The 15,150-nt window shown below is 44.6% G+C and overlaps 1 protein-coding gene across 2 annotated transcripts in view; it reads left to right on the top strand.

Annotated features, from left to right (window-relative positions):
• ADGRD1 (adhesion G protein-coupled receptor D1) overlaps window positions 1–15,150 on the top strand; it is a 1,635,406-nt gene that overhangs the window by 1,191,301 nt on the left and 428,955 nt on the right. The window lies entirely within an intron of this gene.

Here is a 15,150-nt window from a genome sequence, read left to right as displayed (position 1 = left end):
GACCTTCATGGTAGCAGTCCAGGTTACCCCTTAGCTCCCCTGTCCACCCTGTTGCCGCTGCCAATCAGGCGGTCAATGGTGAGCTTTATGAGAGAGGGTTGATATTGATATTGATATTTTATTTCTATCGCGCTCGTACACAAGTGTTTCAGAGCGCGACAAGGCAAGGGAGGGTAACAGGGGAGAACAAAACAGCGATCTTACTAGGCCCAGTGACATTGAGAATTTGCAAGTGCATGGGAGAGGGGGGAGGGGAAAAGTGCATGGAAGGGGGGAGAGGTGGAAAGTGCGAAGCAGAAGAGAAACAGATAAATAACAATAAATAAATAATAAAGGCAACAAACAGTGGTAATGCAGCCAGCAATTTGCAAGTGCTAGGTTTAAGGCAGCAGACAGGGTAACTCCAGTTATGTATCTACTGACAAGTGACTGGGATCCAACGAGTAAGCCATGGGTGTTACAGCGGTCAGACGCAACACGTTAGACCCCGGTCCCACCTCCATGAGTCAGCGAACTGGTTCTTTTATTGACACACATTTGAAAGTGGGAAATTTGGTCAAGCTAAATTTGGTTGCTGCATTTTGTTCTTTTTTTTTTCTTTTAAAACGTGTCCCCTCAATAACCACCTTCCCTCTGCCCTGTCCTCACTCTCCTCCTTTCCTCCAACCTTCCTTACATCAGCCCCTCTGTTTACATATTTATTTCACACACACAACCAAATTTAGGTCGACCAAATTGACCAGTTAATAATGAGGGTCATCGCAACAAACATATACCTGGAGAACTAACTCCAAATAAAAACAGCAACACCTTAAAACCTAGCTGGAAGTTACCATGTAAAGCGTGTTGACAACACATAAATAAATACATTGAAATACTAACTCATAAGGACTAATTGGGGCTCATTAGGAAATTGCCGGGATCCCGCCAGTAACTCCAGCGGGTTACCAGCAAACAGCATTACCGTTCCCACCTCCTGATGTACTGGAATTACTGTCATGTTACAAGGGGCGGAATTATGGTAAATCCCCATTCCATGGCGTCCTCTAGCACTCTAGGGCTGTTTGATGCCAGTGGGGTGCCCGAGTCACTTTCAGCTCCTATCTGGAGGTAAATCAGGCACCCCACCAGCAAACTTGTAGTTTGCCGGTCCGGAAACATGCCCGTGACTGGAATTACCAGCACGTTAATCCCAGGCCGGCAGACTAATAATGAGGCCCATTGTGCCTACCTCTCCAGCTTCTGAGGCTAAGCGGGATAGCAATGTTTGCATAGCAGGCTCCAGCAGTCTATTATACTATTGCAGTCTTTTATGTAGCGGTTGTTGCTGGTTTCCTACTACTTCTAAACACTATAATAAAAAATAGGTGTTGTTACCCATTTCACTTGTTCTCACTTTATCAACCTCGGAAGGATGAAGGTGCTCTGCTTGCTTATTCATTTGCTACGTGCAGGCTGACCCTAGTTCTGAGGCAAGTGCTTAACTCGCTGAGCTATCTACTTGACATAGATGCAACACTTGAAAGAGGAGGACAATTAAATGAAAGGCTGTATATAGAGAGCCATGTCAACGGAGAAGGCTGGCTGTGCAATGAATGGTTGGGGCACATAGACAGTCAGCCTTGGTCTAGGGCGGCATTCAGGTGAAAGCAGAGGAGACATAAGCAGATCCCTGTGCAAAACATACTTACTGGATCCTTGCCTACTCCACATTACACTCATCTAGCCTCGCAGCTAGACCAAATGCTCTCCTCCACAAGACCACTTCTCCATCTACATCAGAGCTCCTATTAGAAAACACCTTACAGCAGACCACATCTACCACATACCACACCTCACACTAAACCACTTCTCTCACCTGCCCACATCTTCTACTAGACCACACTTAATACCAGACCACTCCTCCCAGAAGGCTATGTTTCCCACCAGACCACATCTCCCGAAAGATAACATTTCCCTCTGGACAACATCTTGCACAAGGCCACTTCGTCCACCAGACCACAACACCCAAAAGGTAACATCTACCTCTGGACAACATCTTTCACTAGACCACTTCATCCACCAGACCACATCTCCTAGTAGACCACAGCTCAGACCAGTTCACATCTACCATTAGAACACATCGCCTGGACGGCCATGTTTCTCACCAGATCACATCTTCTAAAAGACCACACATTGCCACCGACCACACATTGCAGGAGACCTCATTTCCTTTTAGACCATACTCCATACCAGACCATATCTACCACAACGGCACACCTTCCAGAATGCCACATTTCCCACCAGACTACATCTCACACAAGATGACATCTCCTGGAAGATAGCACCCCCAACTAGGCCACACCTCTGACTAGACCTCACCTTAGACCATGCTTCACAGAAGATCACACCTCGCCCTAGCCCATATTCCATTCCAGACATACCTCCCTCTACAACACACCATCTCACACAAGATCACGTCTGCTGAAAGATAACACCTCCCACTGCAACACACTTTGCACTAGACCAACCTATTGTAATTGGTTATTTATAACACACTTTATACCGAGAGGTTTCTAAGTGCGGACCCGGGGATAAAACCTGTGTTGCTCCACGTCATCTTGCTTCCTAGCCCAGCGTGTTGCCCCAGAGCTATCCTCCCGAGACTAAATGTCTAGACCACACGTTGCACTGCCCCACACCACTTGCACAAGACCACATCCCCTTATAGACCATACCTCATACTAGACCATATCAATCACTATGGCACACATTCCAGAATGGTAACACAACAAAAGCGGTTTTTTAGGAAGGTAGGTATTCGAAGTGCATCAAAAGATTGCAAAATAACTGAATCAATTAGAGTGCTCACACTCAACATCCATGAAAAAAGGGGGGAGGACCACCCGACTCGGCGTACCTGACCCTAAGGAAGAACACCCTGATCCTAGCGGGGGTGCCTGTCCCTGGGTGGCGTGTGGTGTATCGCCTACTAAAAAGATATAGAGGAGAGTACTGTCCCTCAACCTTCTATACTAATGGCAATGTCTGGAAACAGACATGGGTCGTCCAAAGCAAAGCAAAAGGGGGCATTTAAAACAGTGGTAGACTCCAGAGGGTTAAGTAGCGTACAACAAGACAATGAATTGGGTCTTGAGGCTGCTTGATCTTAAACGTGGATCCAACCTGTAAATCAGGTCAACTACTTGTATTCCATCCAGAGTGTGCAAATTTAATAATACCCGTAGGTCACTGTGGTTGAGGAATATAGGAGTACTGGTGGAGTAGCCACTGGTGGGTCACTAAAAAATGGCCAGCCGGGAGCCTGGGGGGCTAGAAAGGCTCTTATAAAAGTATGTGGCTCACTCAGTGGTGATGAGTGTGTTACAGTAAGTAGTGGTTAAAGGTTTGTGTCTCTTTGGTAGGTGTGTAAGAGATCAAGCGTGGGTCATGAGAGCCCTCATGACCGAAAGGGGTCGACCGGTTTCAATGGCGTAAGAGATTTTGGCCATCTTCTTCAGGACCGTGATTTAGAATGCAAGCGGGTTTGCCAAGTGTTCAGTAAGTAACTGAACCGGAATGAAGATCTTGGTGTCTTGGTGTGCATTAACCCGAAACAGCTCCCAGACAGCACAGAGGAGAGCAGATGCCCCCTTCAACAGGTATTTTTTACCTGCAACTCGGTGTTTTGAGCAACCAAGATTCACCGTTTAGATTCCAGCTTATATGCTGGTTTAGAGGAGACACCAAGATCTTCATTCCGGTTCAGTTACTTACTGAACACTTGGCAAACCCGCTTGCATTCTAAATCACGGTCCTGAAGAAGATGGCCAAAATCTCTTACGCCATTGAAACCGGTCGACCCCTTTCGGTCATGAGAGCTCTCATGACCCACGCTTGATCTCTTACACACCTACCAAAGAGACACAAACCTTTAACCACTACTTACTGTAGCACACTCATCACCACTGAGTGAGCCACATACTTTTATAAGAGCCTTTCTAGCCCCCCAACCCCCCGGCTGGCCATTTTTTAGTGACCCACCAGTGGCTACTCCACCAGTACTCCTATATTCCTCAACCACAGTGACCTACGGGTATTATTAAATTTGCACACTCTGGATGGAATACAAGTAGTTGACCGGATTTACAGGTTGGATCCACGTTTAAGATCAAGCAGCCTCAAGACCCAATTCATTGTCTTGTTGTACGCTACTTAACCCTCTGGAGTCTACCACTGTTTTAAATGCCCCCTTTTGCTTTGCTTTGGACGACCCATGTCTGTTTCCAGACATTGCCATTAGTATAGAAGGTTGAGGGACAGTACTCTCCTCTATATCTTTTTAGTAGGCGATACACCACACGCCACCCAGGGACAGGCACCCCCGCTAGGATCAGGGTGTTCTTCCTTAGGGTCAGGTACGCCGAGTCGGGTGGTCCTCCCCCCTTTTTTCATGGATGTTGAGTGTGAGCACTCTAATTGATTCAGTTATTTTGCAATCTTTTGATGCACTTCGAATACCTACCTTCCTAAAAAACCGCTTTTGTTGTGTTACCAGATGTTACCTTGTTAATGGTTTAAGGATGAATACTGTGCACCAAGCACCCTAGCTGAATAAGCTTCCCTGTTGTTTTCTAGACACATTCCAGAATGCCACATTTCCCATCAGACTACACCTCACACAAGATAACATCTCCTGAAAGGTGACATCTCCCACTAGACCACACTTTGCACTAGACGACACCTGGGACTAGACCAAACCTTTCACTAGAACACACCTCCAACTAGACCACACCTTGTGCTAGACCATGCCTCACACAAGACCACATCTCCTACTAACCCAAACCTCATACTAGATCCCATCTAGTACTATATCACGCCCCCCATAAGGCCACGTTTCTCACCAGACTACATCTCACACAAGATCACATCTCATGAAAGGTGACATCGCCAACTAGACCACACCTTGCACTAGGCCATGCCTGACACTAGACCATATCTCCTACTAACCCAAACCTCATACTAGATCCCATCTAGTACTATATTACGCCCCCTAGAAGGCCACGTTTCTCACCAGACTACATCTCACACAAGATCACATCTCATGAAAGGTGACATCTCCAACTAGACCACACCTTGCACTAGGCCATGCCTGACACTAGACCACATCTCCTACTATTCCAAACCTCATACCAGACCATATCTACGTCTACAGCACACCTTCCAGAAGGCCACATTTCCTACCGAACAACATCTCACACAAGAAAACACCCCCGCACTGGACCACACTTTGCACTAGATCACACCTTGCACTAGACCACACCTCACCATAACAGCATCTCCTACTAGCCCACACCTCTTACTAGATCCCATCTCTGAACAGATCACACCTCCCAGAGGGCCACATTTCTCCCCAGACCCCAAACCCCACTAGACCAAACGTTCTGCCACACCTTCCGCTGGACCCCATCTTGCATGGGAACACTTCTCCCAGCAGACCCCGCCCTCACAATAACCTGAGCAGTTAGAGAATGCCTGAGCAGGTTCTCTTTGCAGGTTACACGTTGAGTGGGCACCCCATAGGCCTGTGGGACCCTTGAAGGCGGGTGGCAGCCACTGGAGGTGAAGGCGGGGGGCATGGATGGCTGGGACAGCACCGCCAGATGCAGAGAGCTCACGAAGCCTCATAACACTGACTCAGAAGTGGCATGTTTATACATTGCTTATTTCAAGTAATTGGCGCTTTATTGAATATGAACACCTCATCTGCATAGGGTGGGCCACAGCTGACTGCCTCCTATTCTCTACCGGGCTCCAGGGGGCACTTGCTGGCAGCACACATCACCCGTTCACCAGTGCCCTCATTATATCAGGGCTGGGGCTTGATGGATGAGGACAGATGCTCGCAGCATGTGGAGGGGCTGCCTAATGAGGGGGAACCGCTCATCACGCCGGTGCCGCCAACACGAAGAAGGGCCCGCAGTCGGCCCCCCAATGTCTGTTAGACGTTCCTTGTTCAATTAGATTTTTTTTTGTTTATTTTAATTTTATTCGATTGTTGTTTTGAACAGCGTCATTCCAAAAGCACATAAGGGGACAAGCACATGGGCCAGAAGGAGGCGCACCCAAGGCAGGCGGGGGCGTGGGGGGTACGGGTAGTGCAGTGCACAAGCAATTGTAGGTACAGTATAAACAATATTGCTATATATTAAACAAAGCTCATAAAACAGACTGAAAACAATAGAGGTGGGCGAGGGGCTAATCCCCCAATTCTAAGTAATGAGACTACAGGGCTACAGAGATGTCAGGGAAGGTTTGTGATTTCGTAGCCAGGTGCTGTCTATTGAGTAATTACCAGGAACGGATCCCAGGACTGGGGCTGGTTGACTTGAATAGGTCCCTGCTCCATCACCTGAGCGTATCTGCACTCGTAAAGACACAGCACATGTACTCGTAGCCCCGCCCCTTTCCTGCGTATTTCCTATTCATGCGCTTCGCGGGGATTTCTGCAAGAATGCAATACAATGCTTGTGATGAATATTACATGGACTTATTTGCAGCAGGTGTTGATGGCTTCATTGAATCTGGAGTCTACAGTTCCAGCGTTGCTTATATGATTATTGCTGCTATCGTATCTTTCTTTCAATTCCTTATTTCTTAGAATATCCCTTTAACTTATATTTTGCTGACTGCATAATGTTCACCTTCGTCTATTTGTTTGTAATTTTGAAGCAGAGGCTGCATTATACATTTCATCCCATAAAATCTCCCTCTCATATAATGTTCCTTGCTGAAATGCTTTCTAAACTTAGCACGCTGCATGGGAAAAGCCAATGTCTAGCCGCCCACAGCATCTTCGTTGGAACCCAGTTGATGCTTTAGGCAAGACCTCTGCTTTAGAACACCTGATCACACCTCCTTCCCAGCAGGCTACCAGACTTCACAGCCTCTCCACCATACCAAACTTCCTCGGCATTAGTCTACACCCCTCTCATCTTAATCACCCTCTGGCACACCTTCTTTCCACCAGACTGCGCAGCCTTTCCACCGCACCACACTTCCTGGGTGAAACTCTGAACCCCTCTGTTTACCAGAGTACCGTTCTTCAGCTTCTGTCCACCAGACGACACAGTCTCTCCACCACACCACACCTCTCTACATTAGTCTACACACCTCGGATCTCATCACACTCTAGCACACCTCCTTTCTACCAGACTGCTCAGCCTATCAACCGCACCACACTCCCTGGGTGAAACTCTGAACCCCTCTGTTTACCAGAGCACCGTTCTTCAGCTTCTGTCCACCAGACGACACAGTCTCTCCACCACACCACACCTCTCTACATTAGTCTACACACCTCGGATCTCATCACACTCTAGCACACCTCCTTTCTACCAGACTGATCAGCCTATCCACCGCACCACACTTCCTGGGTGAAACTCTGTACTCCTCTGTTTACCAGAGCACCGTTCTTCAGCTCCTGTCCACCAGACGACACAGTCTCTCCACCACACCACACCTCTCTGCATTAGTTTACACACCTGGGCTCTCAATCACACTCTAGCACACCTCCTTTCCACCACACTACACAGCCTCTGCACACTGCGCCACCCTTCCTGTGTGCAACTCTAATCCCCTCTGCTAACTACCTAGAGCACCGTTCCTCGGCTTCTGTCCAGCGGACGACACACACTCTCCACCACACCACACCACCCTGTTTCTGTGCTAGGTAACAACCCTCTGCTCACTCTTCGGAGAACCAAACTAAATCTCTTCTTGTCATGACTACACAGCCTCTCTACCAGACCTCACTTTCTCAGCTTTTACTTGACATCACTGTCCTAGATCACCCCCACAATGTCGTACCCCCTCTTGGAAAGACTACATATCTTGTACAATGGCCCAGCCTAGTCCCAAACCCCATCATGGTAGATCACACCTATGCTACACTTGACAATATCTGTTTCCATTTACCCACTACTCATCTAGACCAAACTGCACCTGCTCCCGGCAAAGTACATGCCAACCCCAACCATATCACGCATCATGTTCTTAAGATGCACTGGTCCTCATTGACTAGATAATACTGTAGCAATTACCCCTGCTCAAGGGCGCATATAGAGCCGATAAGAGCCCGACAGGCCGAGCCTACGGCAGACCGAGCGAGGCAAGGTCCTCAGCCAGGGCTCAGGGCTTTATAATAAATATAAAATGATAACCTTTAAAAAGATATGTATAATGCTACACGGATACATTAATTGAATTTCCCAATACAAATGTTCTGCTTAGATATTGTATCCATCTAATTTAATGGATAGGTTAATGCAGCATGCAATGCAGGGATCTTTACTCTGACACGTTACACGCAATACATGGAGTACCTACTCCAAGGAAATCTGTTGTTCCGCTGGTGAAGATCCCTGTCTGAGGAAGGGTTGCTTCCTTCGGTAGACCTGGGAACTCTCCAATCCAGGGGAGCCTGCCTTAAAAAGGGAGGATGGTTTGAAAGGTATTTTTTACCAGAGGCTCTTTAATCTGACAGAGACGGGAGAGGGCAGGAAGTTTAGTGTTGGGAAGAGGCAAGTGACACTGGAAAGAACATTAGAAAATGCTCTGACGTCACTCTCTCGTGACGCTGGCTGGCTCCCTGTGGGTTTAGAACCCTGGGAACGACACTGCGTAGGACGCAACACTTGTTGAAGTGACAGCGAGGAGCTTCTGAATGGACAATTAATTCCCCTTTCATTTGCAAACGTTCACCTGCAGTGGATGTCCTGCTAGAGGCCATTCCACTACAAGAGGGCACCTGGGATCTGACGTAAACATGGGCAAATGATGCCAGGACAAATGCAAATATAAACACACAAAAATCGCCTTCCCTGAGTGTTCAGTAGTTAACCGTCTATGTCAGAAAACACCATATTAAAAGTTCAACACAGACGAGTGTGTGCCAGTTCCAGCGGCATCATTGCTTTAATTACAAATATATAAACATTCAAAAAACGTGTTAAGAAAAGTATACATAATCACAAACATGTACTCATTCACAAAGTAAGCAATTTCAAAAAGCTAACTTAAAGAAGCAGAAACATTTTTCCTGAATGATTATCGAGCACATTTTCAGGCTGATGAGAGTGCTGCTGGTATCTTTCAAACATGGCGTTCTTTAGAAGATTATATGAGCGCCATATGCATCGATCACAATAGCCGATCTAGACAGGGATCCCAAAGGACGTTACAGCTTCTGAGAGGGCGGACCAGTGCCCATTGACAGTATCTTCAAGCCAAGTTATGATGTCAATCCTAGTCACAATTCTGCAGGGGCTTGAACTCTCTTTGAGCAAAATGAAACTGTATGCCTAACATGTTTCATTCCCCTGGGCATTAAGGAACTTCATCAAGAGGGGCAGAAGGGAATTTCATAAGAGGAAAAGTATAAAAACAAAGCAAGGGAGGGGTTTAAATAACCTCTATTGTAAACATGTATTTGTTAGATAATACAGGGTACTAGGACTACTTGTGAACTTTTGTACAATAAAGTTGGAAAGAAAATGTTTCACAATACCTGCAGCATATATATAATTAAGTCCAGGAAATGTGTATAGGGAATCAATCTCTTGTCACCACACACACAAATGTGTGTTGTTGGATTCAAGAGTCAGCTATAATGTTTACTGATTGTGCTCTCTGGAGGAAACACGATATTATGCACAATGCGCTTCTCACTAATAATGGATTTGCTAATCTCACTAATATGAGATTGAATATGTGCAGTAAAGCCAGTGTCTTACCTTCGATTCATAGGATCACGTGTGTTTCCATGCTATTTAATAAGCACCCTGAAAGGAGGGCATGCAGCGTGATACCTAGTGAACAGATAGGAGTATACACTTGCTCAATGTGTATTATACATGTTTCTGCATCACCACCGCAGTGGAATCTTGTCAACCATAACTCTTATCTCGCATAGTTACTGCTTATTTGCAGAATGGCCCAGCAAAACTGAGAATTGAAAAATGGGGGGAAGCACCTTACAGGACTGTCCTTCTGGAACCCCATCTGTCTCGCGTGTGGCTTCGGTGACATCAGCATGCGGAAGCACATGGCATAATCACCTGAGAACGCAGTGATCATATACATATCACACGCCATTCAGGAACCAGATTGTAATCTTGGCTCCACATAAAAGCTGCTCAAATAAGGAACAATGGCAGAAACAGGCACAGTTATTCTGGTTTAAGAATACATTTCCTAGTAAGACATTGGGCCTCATTACAAGTTTTGAGGTAGCCATGCCCTTAATAAGGCATGGCTACCCCCAAATTTGGGTCCGGCTCCGGGTCCCGCGAAAGGGGAATTATCGGGCCATTCTGACCTCGGCTGGCCCAGTAATTCTCCTTTCGCGGGACCCGGAGCGGTACGTCCCCATTCCCATTTGAGCCCCCATAGTGCTCAATGGGAATGGGGAGAATGGTAGCAACGGCATAACGATACTGCTGCTACCATCCTGTTCTGCTCGCGGGTGCCGCTCTTCTGCACGCCTGGTCTGACCAGGCGTGCAGAGCGGTACGCGCGAGCAGCGCTCGTAATGTGGCGGCATGGTAACAATGGCGACGGTAGAACCACTGCCGCCGTTGTTGCCCTACTGCCACTATTGTAATAGGGCCCATTGAGTACAATTTCCGAGTCATAGATTGCAGTGTACAGTTCATAAAAAATATCTTGATATTGAAGCTTCAGTGGTGTGTTGGGTCCTAACTGGTTGAGCTATTTTGTAGCAAGAAATTCAGTGTACAGGAAATGATTAAATTTAAAATAATTAATACAGTTGTAGATCTATCTGCAAATTCAACATGCCACTTCTACCTTTACATAAGCGTACATAATCAAAGATCACACATTTTCTGTTTTATCACCTCATTCGGACACCCTGACAACTCCTGTTTAAAACAAAATAAGCTGTTGTTCAAATCTGGACAAATAGTGAACTGGGGGTCCGCCCAGCCCTTTAAGACGAGCTAGCAATACCTTGAGATGAATGGGGATGCAGAAGTTACTCAAACATCAATAATCAAAACGATTCAGGTAGTTGGCAAAAAGTCTGACTGTTTTAATATCAATTATCTAAAACAGGGAGTACAACGGACATCAACGGATGTCTCAGTGCATGGTTTTCTTAATTTGCTTCAGAAAAAACATCTTCTTTATAGTAAAAACTCCTCATTGATGACGTTAACCTACGTATTTACTAACGCCATCCTACGTGGCAAACTACAAAAACCTAGTGGCAATTGTGATTGGGTTTAAAGGAACAGCTAAGTATACGTTCCATACTAGTCTAAGAAAGTATTAGGCTCCTTAACGTCAGTTAGGGATACTAAGCCCTCCCCCAAAACAGGTAACTATGAACGTCACTAAATACAAAACGTCCCATTGGTTACAAAAACTATAGGACCCTTAATCACGCAGCCCCCTACAATTGGTTGGCACTGTAACCCCCGTCAGTACTTTTCCACCTATGTTAGCAGCACGCAAGATAGACTTCCAGGTGCTGGTGAGCTGGTCATAACCATAGCTATCCACCAATTAGCATATCATCTATCATCACCTCAGTGGTCACCTGTCAATTAGGGCTTTCAACTTGTCCTTGGGAGTGTTGTTTGCTCTGGAGAATTCAGGGGAGTGAAGGCACGGTCTGCCTCCATGCGTAGGTGTGGTCATCATGTTTGTCCAACTTCATCCTTCCACGTGACTGAAGACCACAAAATTGAGCCCTATTGTATTTAAAATACTATTTTTTAATAGACCTCTGACATATTCATTGTTTTTGTCCATGCCTTCTGAACAGGAGTTTCATTCTTTCAGACAATTTGTATCCAATGTCTATTCATCACAGTCTGATACGACTTTGGCTTCTTGGGGCTTATCCAGCCTCGCCTTTCTGAGTTTCACTCCTGTTAATTCAATTTCTTTTATAACTGTGACACACTGGAAAGGCCTTACTTTCTTGTCCAGCACTGCTATAATATGTAATGTAAACATCCATTCTTTACTCACTCTCACATATGTATACGCTGGCGCATGCCGCAATCTATTCACTATAAAGCCAGCCTCAGCAATACTGTGTATGCTTGCGTTTCTATGTATATGTAAATGTATAAAATGACTTGATATCTTCATCGTTTCTGTAGCATCATAAGTTTCTTCATCTTGAGACTAAGATGTTACATATCTTTGATGCTTTCTTGGTGCCTTATAGAATATCTGCATTCTCTTGTCTCTGCATCTCTTTTACGTACGTCAGCCTTGCTTCATGTGTGATGTCACCATTCTTCTCTTCCATTCATCTGGCCTGTTTCTTCTAGAATTTCATTCAAATGGCCATCATACTATCTCGTATGTAGGTATGGCTTTCTTAATGGGAACCTTGCTTCCAGGATTCTCCTTGGTATCTGTAGTTTCAAAGGTGCTGCACATGTCTCACACTCTGGTTTCCAACATATAGGCAATATGGGCGAGGTGGTTGTGGTGGGGGTACTTGGCTCCTTCTCTTAAATAGTTTCAGAAATGTTTGTGTCCTGGTGTACACTTGTTTTTAGTACAATTCACTTCCCATTGTTTTCTGTAGGATTTTTATGAACAAATTTGTGAACTAAAAGTGATGTAATTATCTGGTTGCAAACACATCTGCAATTATGTTTCACAGCTCGAACAGCTGCCACATTGAAAATGTCTGCTAATCTGCATTAATGCCCAAATTCAATCCAATGTAATACATTCAGATCTATTCTGTGATCATTTCCAATTTCCCTCCTGGCTTTTTTTTGTTATCTCTAATGGAGGTACAATGTTTGAAGGCAAATAGGGGAGATATTTTTTCACTCCTTCCACTGTTTGGAACTTTCCAATGCTTGTTAATAATCAATATAATTTGCAAAAATCATGTGCTATAATTACAAACAGAAAGGTTCCTATACTCTATTGTATGTCATTATTCATGCTTCTGTGTTGTAATTCAAAGCCCTCTTTCTCGATCTCTTAATCAGTTTGTCTGGGTACCCCATAATCAACAGATTATCAGATAAAATGTCTGCCTGCGTCTCAAAATCTATTTGTGCAGGTTCTATGCATATGAATACAATGGCCATAATGAAGATTGATTCTTAGGCTTTGGGGATGGAATGAGTCATACCTCAAGAGAGAATTTCTAACCATATGTGTGGTGTGGTTTCACCCCAAACACTTGGTCTTATATATTGTACTAGCCAGGAAATTAATCTCAGTGTCTCCAATGATACCTGTACATTGTAAATGTATGTCTAAATTGTTAAAGCATTCAATAAAAGTTGTGAACCTGTCCCAAGTGTCTATCCACAAAATGAAGGCTTCATCTAAGTAACGTTTCCATATGTTCATGTAATCTGTGAAGGGCTTTGTGTCACTAAAATGTAATGTAGCTCAAAAGATTTTATGCATAGATTGGCAATTCTAGGGGCCACGTTTGCACCCATTGCTGTACCACCATCTCTCAAAGCTGTCTCAGTGCACCATAGAATTAATTCTTTCTTTTGTGAAGGATCTTGGTTCAGCTTCTCAGCCACTCCTCAAATAGATTCCTGTTGTGGTATAGTAGTATACACAATATCCATGGTGACCAAAAGAATGAAGAGTCAAATTCCCAAATTTCAACAATGTCAATCATTTGTATCTTGTCTTTGAGGAAAGACCTAATTTTGCTGATGTTTGTTTTAAAACAGAAGTCTGCATATTTCAATAAGGGTTTAGCAATTGAGACAATAGTCCTTACTGCTGGAGGCCTAGATGTGTACAATGATAGAGTCACTCTGACTGTGCATACTGTGGCATTTGACAAGCACCACACACCTGGGTTTGGTTAAGGCAGCAATACTGCCACCCTAACTTATACTTTAGTGATCAAAAGAGGTTGGAGGCCCTTTAGATTAAGGATATTGCAGCACTAGTAAATCAGTTTATTCAGTTACTCGCTACAAGGAATTTCTTGGGGCATTTGCATGTTGTTGGTTTCTATTTGTTCCAGTGGAACTTCCCGTACCATGTGTCAATCTAGCAATTATTCTTTCTCTATATCTCTCTCTTTCAGTTTCACTGTCTCTGTCTCACCCTTCTCTTTCTTTATATTTTTCTCTTTCTCTCTTTCTCTCGCTCTTACCCCACACACATTCCTCTTTGCCTCTCTCTGTATCAAGAGTCATACTATCTAGTGCATGTATCTTAGAGCCACCCAAGATATTGGTAGCTTGAAAGTGGGGCTATCTTTTTATGGTCAAAAGCATAACTAGAGCAGCAAAGGCAGCGCTATCCCCAAAGGTGGGGATCAGCCTGTTATTTTTGAACATTTGGGGGACCTAAGAATGATCATTGATATTCTGATTTGACAAATATGTGTTTGATAAAAGGGTTGTCATTCATTGATAATTATGTACGTAATGCACAATGGGCTCTGTTTCCATGTCATTGTTCACTAACCTCACCTTAACATTAACGTGAATGTGAGCAGTCTCCGTGTTTGGGTATTAGGGTAAAATGGCTGCAACATATTTTACTCTTTTGTGGTCTAAGTGCTGTCCTGTTTTGGACATTAGACCCAATTGAGCTGGAATTGTGAAAGGGAAGGGGTTGGTTGTGCAATTTTGGTCTCGGGACAAGAAAGGATGTGTCCAACCGCAACATCTTTTGAGAGTCCTATTCTGTGCAAAATATTTCCTGGATTTCTGAGAACTGAGCATGTGCACAGCCATCCCTACCATGCAACCTGAATGAAACACTGTGTGGGTAACCTCCAGAGAACTCTGGACCCCAATGCAATGAGCGCTGTGAGGGGTATTTTAACCTGACATTCACATCATGTGGCTCTCTGATTCAATCTATATGGTTCAATGATTTTTTCATGTTAGGCTCAGCGCTGTGAAAAATTGAATGAGCAGCAAGCCATATGTGCATTATTCACTCATTCATTCAAGCATGCCCCCTTTTATTACATACTTATTTTTTAATGCCATTTGTTTTCAAGCAAATCAACCAGGAACCTTCATGGATGCTGTTTGTCCCATTCCCCTTTCTCAAAGGGATACCTCAAAAGAGTGATAACCTTCCATAAAAAAAACATGATATGGTTATTCTAGGTTTGAA

This window comes from Ambystoma mexicanum, chromosome 10 (genome assembly GCF_040938575.1).
Source record: "Ambystoma mexicanum isolate Mex_15411 chromosome 10, UKY_AmexF1_1, whole genome shotgun sequence".
NCBI classification, from domain to species: domain Eukaryota; kingdom Metazoa; phylum Chordata; class Amphibia; order Caudata; family Ambystomatidae; genus Ambystoma; species Ambystoma mexicanum.
Note: the sequence above shows the minus strand (reverse complement) of the source record. Positions and strands in the feature narration are given on the sequence as shown.